Source organism: Myotis nattereri, assembly GCF_964212035.1.
Source record: "Myotis nattereri genome assembly, chromosome: 15".
Taxonomy (NCBI): domain Eukaryota; kingdom Metazoa; phylum Chordata; class Mammalia; order Chiroptera; family Vespertilionidae; genus Myotis; species Myotis nattereri.
Window position 1 is genome coordinate 32,706,876 of NC_138090.1, and position 13,512 is coordinate 32,720,387.

At 47.2% G+C, this 13,512-nt stretch overlaps 1 protein-coding gene across 4 annotated transcripts in view; it reads left to right on the forward strand.

Annotated features, from left to right (window-relative positions):
* The first annotated feature begins 601 nt into the window (after window positions 1-601).
* Window positions 602-13,512, forward strand: part of FXYD3 (FXYD domain containing ion transport regulator 3) — a 35,986-nt gene continuing 23,075 nt past the window's right edge. The window contains exon 1 of one of the 4 annotated variants that reach the window (XM_081107046.1): window positions 602-933. The gene's annotated coding sequence lies outside the window, so the exon portion shown is untranslated. The remainder of the gene's footprint in view (window positions 934-13,512) is intronic. The other 3 variants (XM_081107045.1, XM_081107044.1, XM_081107047.1) reach the window with 3 other exon arrangements.

The window sequence follows — 13,512 nt, forward strand, 5'->3', positions numbered from 1 at the left end:
AACTTCTAGTAATACAGTTTGCCCTGGAGAAAAATAAAGAAGGGAAGAAGGTCAGAGAGTGCAGTGGGGTGTTACCCTTTAAGACAGGGCAGGCAGGGAAGCAAGGGGGCAGAGGCCTGAAAGGGATGAGAAAGGGAGTCATGTAGACACTGGCGGGAAGAGCATCCAGGCAGAGGGAACAGCCAGTGTAAAGGCCCAGAGGTTGGAATGGTGTAGCTGGAGCACTGCATCCCCTCCTCCCACAGACCTGGGCCTCAGGGGCATCTTCAAGTGCCACCCACTTTTCCCTGGCACCTAGCAGGCATCTGGGCACTCACACATCACCACCTTTGATGGGAAGACTGTTGAAGTCCCAGGCACTTATTGTAAGATCAGAGTCGTTCAAGGAATTAGGCAGACTCAGCGAGCAAGTAAGCGGGGAGTTTATTAGAGGGAGTGGGGGGAAGGAGCCACAATTGGGGAAGGTTAAGACTCAGCCTCTGCTGTCCTCGGGGCTGAATTTTATGTGCCAAAACCACAAGGGGCGGAGGCTGGGGGATGCAAGTGCTCCAGTCTGATTAGATAGAGTTCGTTATCCTTCAACCCATTAGTGCTGGCCCTTGAGGCTGTGGGTTGTAGGCGGCCTTGTTATCGTTGGCCGGCTGTCTGGCCGTCGGTGCGGCTGCCTCCTGTTGAGCCCGACAGGCTGACGGCAGGCTGTTCCACGGAAGGAGGCTGGGGCCACTTTCTCATTCAGGGCTTTCTAGGCCACCTGAGCCACAGTCCTCTGCTGGCTGGCCACTTAGCTTCTGTCTCTACCAAGTCCTTGAGTCCCTTGGCTCATTGGCCCTTTGCAAGGTGGAAGTTGGGAAGGAGAACAGGTCCCTCTCAAAGACGTCTATCCAGGCAAACGGGACCCAGACTGTCGGCAGAGAGAGCCTTGACCTGGCTGAGGTAAGCACTCACTGGCCTCTGGAGATCTTGGTTTGTTTGAAGCTACAGGAAGCGCATTGGCTCAAGCTAAGTAAAACCATGTGACACATACCCAAGGGCCGTGATTCTGGGCTCGTGGAACTTCTTTGTATACCAGTTTATCTTTTCTTGGTTATAAATAACAAAAAACACATTAAAACTCACTCAAATAAGTCAGGTTTCTTTATTCCATAATTAAACAATCCATAGTGAAACCGGGTGTGGTTTGAACGGGGTGCTGACTGTTTCTCAGCTTTCTCTTGGTCTGTGGCCTCTTTAGTTTTAGCTCTGTCTTCAGGCTGCCTTTCTTGTGGTGGCAAAGTATTGGAATTTCCAGGTCTCCAATGTGCATTCCCCATCGTCCAAAGCAAACCCCAAATCTTTTCTTCCAATTACTAAACAAAACCCCCGAGCTTCACTTTGATTGGACCCCACTGATCCAGTGTTGTGGCCCAGAGATTGTCTTAAACCAGTGGTTCTCAATCTTCTGGCCCTTTAAATACAGTTCCTCATGTAAAATTATTTTCATTGCTACTTCATAACTGTAATGTTGCTACTGTTATGAATCGTAACGTAAATATCTGATATGCAGGATGGTCTTGGGCGACCCCTGTGAAAGGGTCATTTGACTGCCAAAGGGGTCGCGACCCACAGGTTGAGAACCCTTGTCTTAAACAGGTGGGAGAGATCCCCCCAACCCACACAGCTGCTCATGGCAAGGACAAGGATTCCCAAACCAGTATTTCTTGTTGCAGAAATTCTGCGAATTTACATTTATTTACAAAGATTGTAAATGCCCAGGAAGACCTGCCCTCTGAGACCTGAGACTTTTGTCTGGAATCCTCAGGGGTGGATGTATTTTCCACGCCTGAGGTCCCCTGCCTACAAGCATTCCATTGTTAACTGTTGGAATACACAGCCGTGCCCCTCCCACCTCACCCCTTCCAGGAAGGGGACAGCTTTCCGAATTAGTCATGCTGTCAGCTTTCCACACAACAGCCCTATTGAACACAAAGGGCAGCCTGTAGAGTGGGTGCTATTTTTATCCCCATTGCACAGATGGGGAAACTGAGGCCAGGAAGGGAGCCTTGCTTCCCCCAGATCACATAGTGAGAAAGTGGTGGAGCTAGGATTGAATCTAGGCTTTCTGGCTCTGACCTCCCTCCCTCTCCATCTGTGTACTTCATGTGCTCCCTCAAAGTGTGATCTACTTAAGGAGAGCTGGGTACCAGGTTCATCTGTTATGGGGCCTGGGATATAGTAAGTCTCAAGAATGGTTTTCATTTATTCACTCAACAAGTATTTCCTGAGCACGTACTATGGACCAGACCCTGTGCTCAGTGCTGGGGACACAGAGGGAATAGAATAGGCCAGGTCCCTCGCTCACTGAGCTGGCATTCCAAAGGGGAGAGACAATAAGCATGACCGGTATGTGTATAATTGTATGTATGTCAGGAGGTGATAGATGCCAGTGCTATGAAAAAAATAAAGGCCAGAACAGGATAGAGGGGGGAGCGGTGGTAGATTACAGGTGGAAGCTATGGTTGAATAGAGCGACCGAGGAAAGCGTCATCAGGAAAGTGATGTTTGAGCAAAGCCCTGAAGAAAGGAGATGAAGATGGGACATGGGTACATCTGTGGGAAGAGTAAGTCCCTAGAGGAGGGCCAGGAGCAGATTCTGGAGGCTGGAAGGTAGCTGGGGTGTATGAGGAATAGCAGAGAGGCCAGTGTGGTGAGCGAGCAAGTAAGTGAGAGGCTGAGGGAGAGAAAATGAGGCCAGAGAGGTGACAGGCAACCAGCTGGAGGGGCCTTATGGGTCGTGGTGAGGACTTTGGCTCTTTACCAGGAATGAGGCACAGCCAAGAGAGCTGAACCAGGAAGGCCCTGGCCTGACTCAGTGGTTCACAGGCTCCCTCTGGCTGTGTGTGGGGAGCAGACTGTAGGGCAGGACAGGAGCAGGGGACCAGGGAGGAGGTGGCCGTAATGTCCAGGAGGCAGGGGATGGAGGCTGGGCCAGGTTGGGGCAGTGGAGGAGGGTGGCAGTGGTTGGTTCTGAAAATATTCTCTGGGGTCTTATTCCCTCTTCCCACCCTGCTGTCTGTTCTTCAGACCCTCAAAGTTATGTGGGCCCCTGCTGTCCTTTGTCACCCCCCCCCCCCACACACACACACCTGATGTGAAGGCAGACAAAGTTGGCTTCGAATTCCAACTTTGACCCTTAATTAACTATGTGACTGAGGCTGACTGACCCCTATGTGCCACAGCTTCCTCACAGAGAGAATAATTGCTGCCTAGCAGGCAGTGTGTCCTGCAGTTGCATCCACCAGGATTGTTCTTTGAAAATGAGAGAGACTTTTAGCAGTAGGCAAATGACTCAGGGATGTGCAGGCCTGTGGAGCTGGCTCTCACTGGGCACAGCACCTTCTTGGACACGGAGGTGCTGGGAAGGGGGGATGGGGATGCTAAGATGTCAGGGTTCTGGCTGCCAGCAGGCTGCTGGGTCAGTGCCTACCATGGCCACAGAGCCAAACTCTCAAAACTGCAGACTCATCTCACTGCCTCTGCAGCCAGGCAGGAGCCTGCCAACCCTAGTGCCAGCCACAGAGCCTGGGGCCCCTTGGGCCAGGGCTGGGCAGCTGAGAGGGAGGCTCCACCACTAGGAAGATGCATAAGGGAGGGATCAGGGACTGGAAGTTGATCCAAGAGGAGGAAAAGGTAGACATTTTGGGAGGGTTAGGATTAAAAAGGAAAAAAAAATATATATATTATATAATACATACTATATGCAAAAATACATTTCCTAAGTTCAATTAAATTATTTGTTTAACTTTTAAAATAATAATTTATTCATTTTTAGAGAGAAAGAAAGGGAGAGAGAAGAGAAACATTGCTCTACATTGATCAATTGTCTGCCCCCGACATGCCCCTACCAGGGGTCTGACCAGGAATCAAATCAGCAACCCTTCAGTGCCCAGAACGACACCCAACCAACTGAGCCACACTGGCCAGGGCTGTTTATTTAACTTTTAAGTTACCCAATCCTAAATTTACTTTTCCTCTAATCTTTTATTGTTGTTTTTATCTTGTGGCTTATTATTGATTTTCCCAACTTTCCTTTTAAGCTTTTTGAATGATAGAGAAGTTGCATAAACAGTACAATGAACCCAAATCCCCTGCACAGAGATTCGCCAGCTCTTCGTATTTTGCCTCATTTGCTTTATGTCTCTCTATCTGTATCTGTTTATTATTTTTCTGAATTTCTTGCATCTCAGAAATCTCCTGCTCCTCTTTGTGCAGGCATTTCCAAAGACCGTCTTCTCTGTTGTTTGCCTGTCAACGTCTTTTCCAGAGGGAGTCACAAAGCACGACCAAGCTTTTCCTTAACTGTGCCTTTTCCTCTGACTGAATCCAGACAATGAATGGGTCTGAGCTCCCTGTCACTACTTGAGCCAATTAAGCAGAGAAAGGGTTGAATCATACATGAGCACTTTATTTTGTAACTAGAGGCCGAGTGCATGAATTTGTGCACAGATGGGGTCTGGCCAGCCCGGCCCCAATCAGAGCAGATCGGGGCTGGGCCTGTCAGGAGGAGGAGATGGCAGAAGATTGACTGGCTGGCCTGCCCAGATCGGGCTGATCAGGGCTGTGCTGGCTGGGGGAAGGGGTCTTGGGTGATTAGGGTTGGGGGGCCGATTGGGGGTGGGGCCGGCCATGGGAAGGGGCTGTGGGCAGTGGGTTGGCTGGTCCCGCCCAAGAATGGGGTGGGTGGAGGGTGCTGATCAGGGCCTAGTGGCCTGGGGGAGATGCCCTGTCCCTGATTGGGGTGGGGGGGGGGGGCAATCTGGGGTGTGGCCGGCCGGGGGGAGGGACTAAAGAGGTTGGCTGGCCAGCCCCGCCCCCTATTGAGGTGGGATGGTGATCAGGGGTGGTGCTGGCCAGGGGGAGGTGCTGCAGGCCAATCAGGGTGGTGGGGGCCCATTGGGGGCGTGGCTGGCCAGGGGGAGGGGCTGCAGGAGGTTGGCTGGCCAGCCCTGCCCCCTATTGGGGTGGGGGGTGTCATCAGGAGCAGGTTGGCTGTGGGGAGGGGCTGTGGGCCTATCATGGTGGAGCAGGCTGATGGGGTTGAGGCTGGCGTGGGGCGGGGAGGGGGGAGTATTGGGGGAAGGAGGGGATGTTTGGCCAGCAGGCCCCGTTCTTGTTCGGGGTGGGGGAGTCTGATCAGGGGCAGGCTGGCAGTGGAGAGGGGCCGAGAGGTTGGCCACCAGCCCCACCCCCTGATCCAGCTGGTTCTCTGGTCACAGTGGATGTCATAGTGACTGGTTGTTAGGTCGTTATGGCTGTTACAGTAGCTGCCTTTTTATATATATAGATATTGCAGGCAACATGGGAGAGCAGCAGGTAATCCACAAAAGTTTGCTCTACCCACCACCCCCATAAGCCAGCTGCTTATATTGGTTAGAAGGACAAAGATTACATAGGTATAATGGTTACAGGTTACAGGCAATGTGGGCTGGGGGTTGCAAAGGGCAGACACCTCTGGGACTTCATTGTTTTGGCAACAAGGTTGTTAATCTTTCCATGAAGAAGGCAGTTCTCAGATAAGGAGAATGGACCACATTTCGAGGTTAACTCCCAGCCAGGTCAGAATGCACTTTCTTTAATCAGAACAAAACAATCAGTTAACAGCATGATTAATATTTCTTATAACTATAGCTAGTCCCCACTATTCTATTTCTCCCTCTTGCCCCTAGCATGACCATGGGCAGACTTGGTGATAGTCCTGGAAGTCTTTCCTACAGAGACCCTACCCTGATCAACTCTCCAGTGTCTGTGCTGTAATGGTGGCCACAGGGTTGGAAGGTGGGTCTGAGATGGGAGATGACCTACCAGGCCTGAGCCATAGCCACTGTGAGTCTCTCTCGTGCTCACTTCCTCTCATGAAGCCTCAAACCAGGGAAAGATGGGGCTTTGGTCACTCCAGGGAGACAGGCCTACCCCTCCTAAAACTGCCCCCAAAGGGGAATGAGGTCTAGTTAGGACAGGTCTTCTAAGAGAAGCTGGAGATGCAGCCTGTTTTGTTGAAATATCCCAATGTTTAAATGTTAGCAACTATTAACTTTCAACACTTTGTGAACTGAAGGAAACATATAAAATAGTTGGCTTTGGCCCTGGAGCTACCAGTTTGAGATCCTTTGATGGGGAAAATGAGACATTTTGGGGGGCTAGCAATCTGAATCTGTGCCATTAACCTAATATACATTCTTATTAGCCTATAGTCTAGCCACTGCCCCTTTAATTGTCTGGTCCTGCAAGACCTGTTTACTCCCATTTTAGAGAGGCCATAAACCATCCCCAGATGGAGTTATCAGTGCTGGCGCCAGGCCAGGCCTTTAGTTGTGGTCTCAAGGTCCCAGCACATGGGACTCTTTAAGAACTTGCAAAGGGGACTGGAAAACCCTTATTTGGGAGACAAAGGGGTGAAAAGATATAAATAGGGAAAGCTTCCTCCATGTTTTTGCTCAGAATTTGAGAAATCTTCCTCTGAGCCTGCTGGCATAATAAACAATGTAACTCCATTTTTCTGGGTGTTGCTTGGTTTTTCTCTGGTCTTCTGTAACACCTTGTCTTAGTGAGTGAGGCAGGCTGGAAAGGAGCTGCAGGGTTCCCCCTTGACCCCTATCCCAGATATGTAGCCTTCCCCCCTCCTCCTTCTCTGTAATTCCCACTCATACCCAAGACTCCAAGCCATCCCTCCTTCAGTGATGAGGAAACTAGTCCAGGTCTGTCACCAAATCTGGTCCTCTATGCCCACCTGCCCTCACCACTTCACCTCAACTCCTGCAAGGCCTCTATGATAATTCGTAGAGGGATAAGAGCACTTTCATTATTTAACAACTACTTCACGAAACCTGCTATATGCCAGGCATGGTTCTATAATTTAGATGAAATTTCTTGGGAGTGTTACAGGCCCAAGGTTCGTGTTGAAAGCAAAATGTGGGGTTTGAATCTGAGTTTGTTGTCTCACAAAATCGAAGAATGAAGTTGTGGACAAAAACAGCTGGCAGAACCAAAGTTTCTTGAGAGAAGCCAGACCTGGAAAAGGTGCAGCTGGGGTTCAGGCCAGTGTCCAGAGCTTCTGTTCCATGTTGTAGCTGGGTGCACTTCAGCATCCATGCAAATGAAAGTCTACTAGTCCATGTGTGGAGGCCCCATATGGCCATAAGCCTTGTGGGTCCAGGGGAGCACCCCCCACCCCCCAGCTCACATCAGAAAAAAAAGAGAGGAACACGTGCTTTTTTGTATATATACTTGCTAGCTTCTGATTGGTTCTTTCAAAGAATTCTGCCTGAGTAACATTCTTGGGATTGGTTATGCGCCTCACTGCAAGCTGCCTGTCTTAGCAGCATTCATACATTTTTTTAAAAAATATATTTTATTGATCTTTTACAGAGAGGAAGGGAGAGAGATAGGGAGTTAGAAACATCGATGAGAGAGAAACATCGATCAACCGCCTCCTGCACATCTCCCACTGGGGATGTGCCCGCAACCAAGGTACATGCCCTTGACCTGAATCGAACCCGGGACCTTTCAGTCCACAGGCTGAAGCTCTATTCACTGAGCCAAACCGGTTTTGGCTGCAGCATTCATACATTTTAAAGTTTATGTCTCCCCTGTGCCCTTCTTTCCCCACCCAGCTGGGTTGCTTTTGTAACTTCCGCCAGCTGGGTTCCCCAGTTTTACTTCCTCCCCGTTATGGCCCCTGTTCCTGCCTACCTAGCTTCTGTCTATCTCCTCAGTGTAACTGATGCTTCAAAATGTCACTGAAAAGGAACTGAGACTGAGGCAGGTCTGCCCGGCACAGTCTGAATGTGTGGGTTCTAACAAAAGGAAGATAAACAATCCAATCAAAAAATGGGCAAAGGACCTAAATAGACACTTTTCAAAAGAAGACATTCAGAAAGCCAAGAGACATATGAAAACATGCTCAAAGTCACTAATCATCCGAGAGATGCAAATCAAAACAACAATGAGGTACCATCTCACACCTGTCAGTCTGGCTATCATCAACAAATCAACAAACGACAAGTGCTGGAGAGGATGCGGAGAAAAGGGAACACTCGTGCACTGCTGGTGGGAATGCAGACTGGTGCAGCCACTATGGAAGACAGTATGGAGTTTCCTCAAAAAGTTAAAAATGGAACTCCCATTTGACCCTGTGATCCCACTTCTAGGAATATATCCCAAGAAAACAGAAACACCAATCAGAAAGGATATACCCATCAGTAGATGAATGGATTAGAAAACCGTGGTACATCTACACGATGGAATACTATGCTGCTGTAAAAAAGAAGGAATTCTTACCATTTGCAACAGCATGGATGGAACTGGAGAGCATTATGCTAAGTGAAATAAGCCAGTCAATGAAGGAAAAATACCACATGATCTCACTCATTCATGGATAATAGAGACCATTATAAACTTTTGAACAATAATAGATACAGAGGCAGAGCTGCCTCAAACAGATTGTCAAACTGCAGCGGGAAGGCCGGGGAGGGTTGGGGGGCAGGAGGTAGGGGGGTAAGAGATCAACCGAAGGACTTGTATGCATGCATATAAGCATAACCAATGGACATAAGACACTGGGGGGTAGGGGAGGCCAGGGGATTGTCAAGGGCGGGGGGAAAAAAGGGACACATATGTAATACCCTTTGTAATACTTTAAGCAATAAAAAAAAAAACTGAAAACAAAACAAAACACAGGACAGTTCAATTTGAATTTCAGGTAAATGACAATAACATTTTTTTAGTATAAATATGTCCAGGTGGTGAATGGGGTATACTTACACTGAGAAGTTATTTTTTCATTGTCATCTCTGGGATTCAAATTTAACTGGTTGCCCTGAGTTTTTAATTTGCCAGATCTGGCGACCTTATCAAGAGTCCTTTTGCAGCATGTGAAAATGAAGTATGTGGGGTGAAGCAGTGAGGATCTCTCCTTTTCCGCCCTGAAGAGGAAGGCAGTTCACCGTCTCTGCTACTGGGAGACTAGGCCCTGGTGCTGCAGGTGCGTCTCCTGTCCTCTCTTTGCTGGAGCCCACCAAGCTGTTGGACAGCACCTACTGTTCCATCTGGGGAATCATGGCTGCTCAGTCTTCCCTGACCAGACACACAGAGGCTCATCATTAGAGGCCAGACTGTAACTGTGTTAGACTTTATTCTTTATTCTATTACACACCTGGGAAAACCTTCCAGACTAGATCCTCAGAAGGAGGGAGTCTACTTTGCCTCATGGCCCATTTTCTGCCAATGATAACATTTTCTGAGTATACACTGCAGTTCTGTGTGTACAGTAAGAAATTATTTTCTGAGCTTAGGTAATAATTCGTGTGTATGTGATATGACGCAGATAATAGGAGATTATTTTCTATACTGTTCAGATGAGAAGTAGATTTTGGTTTCATTATTTCCATTTTTCAAACGTTTTTGCAAAGGAGTTCTGCTAATTAATACTTGCTCTAGTTTATTAGTCCAATAGTGTTTGCATGTGAACGTCTATGGAGGACAGTTATTGTAGCACTTTGGCAGTGCACTAAATATTTCCACTTTGAAATGTTTCTGTAGTGTGTGTGTTGTGTATACACACATATATTTTTACAGTGGTTATATTCATTTATTGAAGAACAAAAATTAGTCATACTTATTGCTCAGAATTTCATTGTCTCTACTTATTCAATTATTTTCTCTTTTTGCTTTGGAAATATTTATATTCATAAAGTGCACTTAAAAAAAAAGAATGTGTGGGTTCTTGACTTCATTCAGGAAATATTTCAAGATATGAATCCAGGTGATTGTGAGAGTATGTTTATTAAAGCTGGGACAGTGAAATAAAGGAAGGTCTTAGGATGGAGAAAGCAAGAACACAGCAACAGGAGTAAGCCCAGGCAGAGCTTCTTTTTGACTCACTAAAAGGTTAGGCAAAAGGAGGATCCTTGGAGATAGAATCAGAAAGTAAGCCAGGGACAAGCTGCTGCTGCCCTCTGCTCCCCGAGTTGCAAGTCTCATTGGAACCCTTAGAGAAGTGGTTCTCAACCTGTGGGTCGCGACCCCTTTGGCGGTCCAACGACCCTTTCACAGGGGTCGCCTAAGACCATCCTGCATATCAGGTATTTACATTACGATTCATAACAGTAGCAACATTACAGTTATGAAGTAGCAACGAAAATAATTTTATGGTTGGGCCACCACATGAGGAACTGTATTTAAAGGAACCACTGCCTTAGAGCTTAGGAGAAAGAAAGAAAGCAAAGATACACCCTGAGGAAGGATGGGGAGGGAGGCTCAAGGGGAAGCAAGCACTGGCATCGTTGTCTTAAAGAGGTTTTTTTTCTGTTTTCTAATGGTAGGAATTTTAGGGGAGGTTTCAGGTTTTAGGTGAGGGTCTCAATAGAATATTCATCAGCTTTCTAGGTGTTGTTACAGAGTAGGAAAATGTTTAGTCCTGCTTAGTGACCTAGCCACCTCAGCCGCTCGACAGCCTGTGCAAAGTCTCTAGGAACCGAGCTCCCACACCTGAACAACGGCCCACAAAGGACAGATCACAATTAAGAACAGTCCTGACCTTTAAGTTACCCAGAAATGAGTGACAGGAAGAGGATGAATAGCTTGGCTAAAACTATGCAATTAGCTTTTGTAACTTGGCTTTGTTGCTATGGGAACCTGAGCACGGATGTAGTTGTCCCCTTTAAACATTGGACTCTGCAGGTGGTCGGGGCTGCTTCTCTCTTGGGCTTCCCGAGTGGAGGAGCGGACACTGGCCAGTCAATAAAGGCTCTCTACATTTTATTCCATCTGGAGTTCTGGTCATTCTGTCGCTCGCGCTCCAAGGCGTGTGACCTTGATATACTGATGAATAAAAATGAGGGTCATTCTCTGGTCAGTTTTACCTTCAAAGAATGCCGCTGGAAAGGAACCAGAACCAAGGTGGGTCTGCCCCACATGGTCTTGAATGTGTGAACCATTTGCTCTGTGGTTAGGGAAGATATTGCAATTTATTTATTTATTTTTTACATTTTGTTTTATTGCTTAAAGTATTACAAAGAGTATTACATATGTCTCCTTTTTTTTTCCTCCCCTTGACCTTCCCTGGCCTCCCCTACCCCCCAGTGTCTTGCGTCCATTGGTTATGCTTATATGCATGCATACAAGTCCTTCGGTTGATCTTTTACCCCCCCAACTCCCCAACCCTCCCTGGCCTTCCCACTGTACTTTGACAGTCTGTTCGATGTTGCTCTGCCTCTGTATCTGTTTTTGTTTATCACTTTATACTGGTCTTAATTATCCATAAATGAGTGAGATCATGTGGTATTTTTCCTTCATTGACTGGCTGATTTCACTTAGCATAATGCTCTCCAGTTCCATCCATGACGTTGCAAATGGTAAGAATTCCTTCTTTTTTACAGCAGCATAGTATTCCATCGTGTAGATGTACCACGGTTTTCTAATCCATTCATCTACTGATGGGCACTTAGGCTGTTTCCAGATCTTAGCTATGGTGAATTGTGCTGCTATGAACATAGGGGTGCATATATCCTTTCTGACTGGTGTTTCTGTTTTCTTGGGATATATTCCTAGAAGTGGGATCACAGGGTCAAATGGGAGTTCCATTTTTAACTTTTTGAGGAAACTCCATACTGTCTTCCACAGTGGCTGCACCAGTCTGCATTCCCACCAGCAGCGCACGAGTGTTCCTTTTTCTCCCCATCCTCTCCAGCACTTGTCGTTTGTTGATTTGTTGATGATAGCCAGTCTGACAGGTGTGAGATGGTACCTCACTGTTGTTTTGATTTGCATCTCTCGGATGATTAGTGACTTTGAGCATGTTTTCATATGTCTCTTGGCTTTCTGAATGTCTTCTTTTGAAAAGTGTCTATTTAGGTCCTTTGCCCATGTTTTGATTGGATATTGCGATTTATTATCTGGCTGTAAATTGTTCAGCCATTTTTAAACCATTTGTCTCAGTTTTCCTCATTCCACTTGCCAAGGAATTTTCCTAGCTTCTTGATAATCTCCTCAAAAATAAAGGCCAAGCCCCAAATGGTTTAGCTCAGTGGATAGAGCGTCGGCTTGCGGACTGAAAGGTCCCAGGTTCGATTCCGGTCAGGGGCATGTACCTGGGTTGCGGGCACATCCCCAGTAGGAGATGTGCAGGAGGCAGCTGATCGATGTCTCTCTCATCGATGTTTCTAGCTCTCTGTCTCTCTCCCTTCCTCTCTGTAGAAAATCAATAAAATATATTTTTTAAATAAAAAATAAAAATAAAAAAAAATAAAAGGTCCTGTTATGCCCAGAATTCAAGATCCCCAAGAAACCACGCCAGGGAGCCAGTCCGATGCAAAAGCAGAGGGTCTCTTATACAAGCTCGCTTGGTCCCCCCCTTGCCTCCATTACTGGATGCAAGAGAGAGCCCCGAATCCCAAGAGAACAAAGAATTTATAGGGCTTGGGGTCGGGGGTTCAGGCAGGGTGCAGCTAGGGTCTGGTTACACAAAGACAGGGGGGTGGCCAGCATACTTTTGGCCTTGGGCTAGTTTCCCCCGCTTTCCCATTGGCCGAGATAAGGGCAGGCTGAGTAACTGATACACCCTGCGGCTTTTTCTTGGAAAGAGGGGTTAAGGACACAGCCATCAGTCCTGCTCTGTCCTTTCAGGTCCCAGGTTCGATTCTGGTCAAGGGCATGTACCTTGGTTGTGGGCACATCCCCAGTAGGAGGTGTGCAGGAGGCGGCTGATCAATGTTTCTCTGTCATCGATGTTTCTGACTCTCTGTCCCTCTCTCTTCATCTCTGTTAAAAATCAATAAATTATATATTTTTAAAAAATAATAAATAAATAAAGGCCAATATTCAATAGGTCAGAGTTGGAGCAAGGAAAGGTTTATTGATCAGGAAGGCCTAGCTCAAGAGGATAGGAGAAATGATTCTCAAATGCATCTTAAGAGTCTCGACTCCAGGCATCTTCTATTGTTAAGGGAAGGGAGGAGGGGAGAGGCAAGCGGTGGGTGCTTCCCTTACACAGTTAGACAGGGAGGTGTCAAAAGGAATCCAAGGAGCCCTAACCGGTTTGGCTCAGTGGATAGAGTGTTGGCCTGCGGACTGAAAGGTCCCAGGTTTGATTCTGGTCAAGGGCATGTACCTTGGTTGCGGGCACATCCCCAGTAGGAGGTGTCCAGGAGGCAGCTGATCGATGTTTCTAACTCTCTATCCTTCTCCTTCCTCTCTGTAAAAAACAAAAAAAGGAATCCAAGGAATAGTGGGACATTCCTCAATCCCTTTGGTCCTTTAACCCCCCTCTTACCCCCCTACACACACACACACACACACACACACACACACACACACACACACTCTCTCTCTCCTCTTAAGGCAGCGGTTCTCAACCTGTGGGTCACGACCCTTTTGGGGGTCGAACGACCCTTTCACAGGGGTCGCCTAAGACCATTGGAAAACACATATATAATTACATATTGTTTTTGTGATTAATCACTATGCTTTAATTATGTTTAA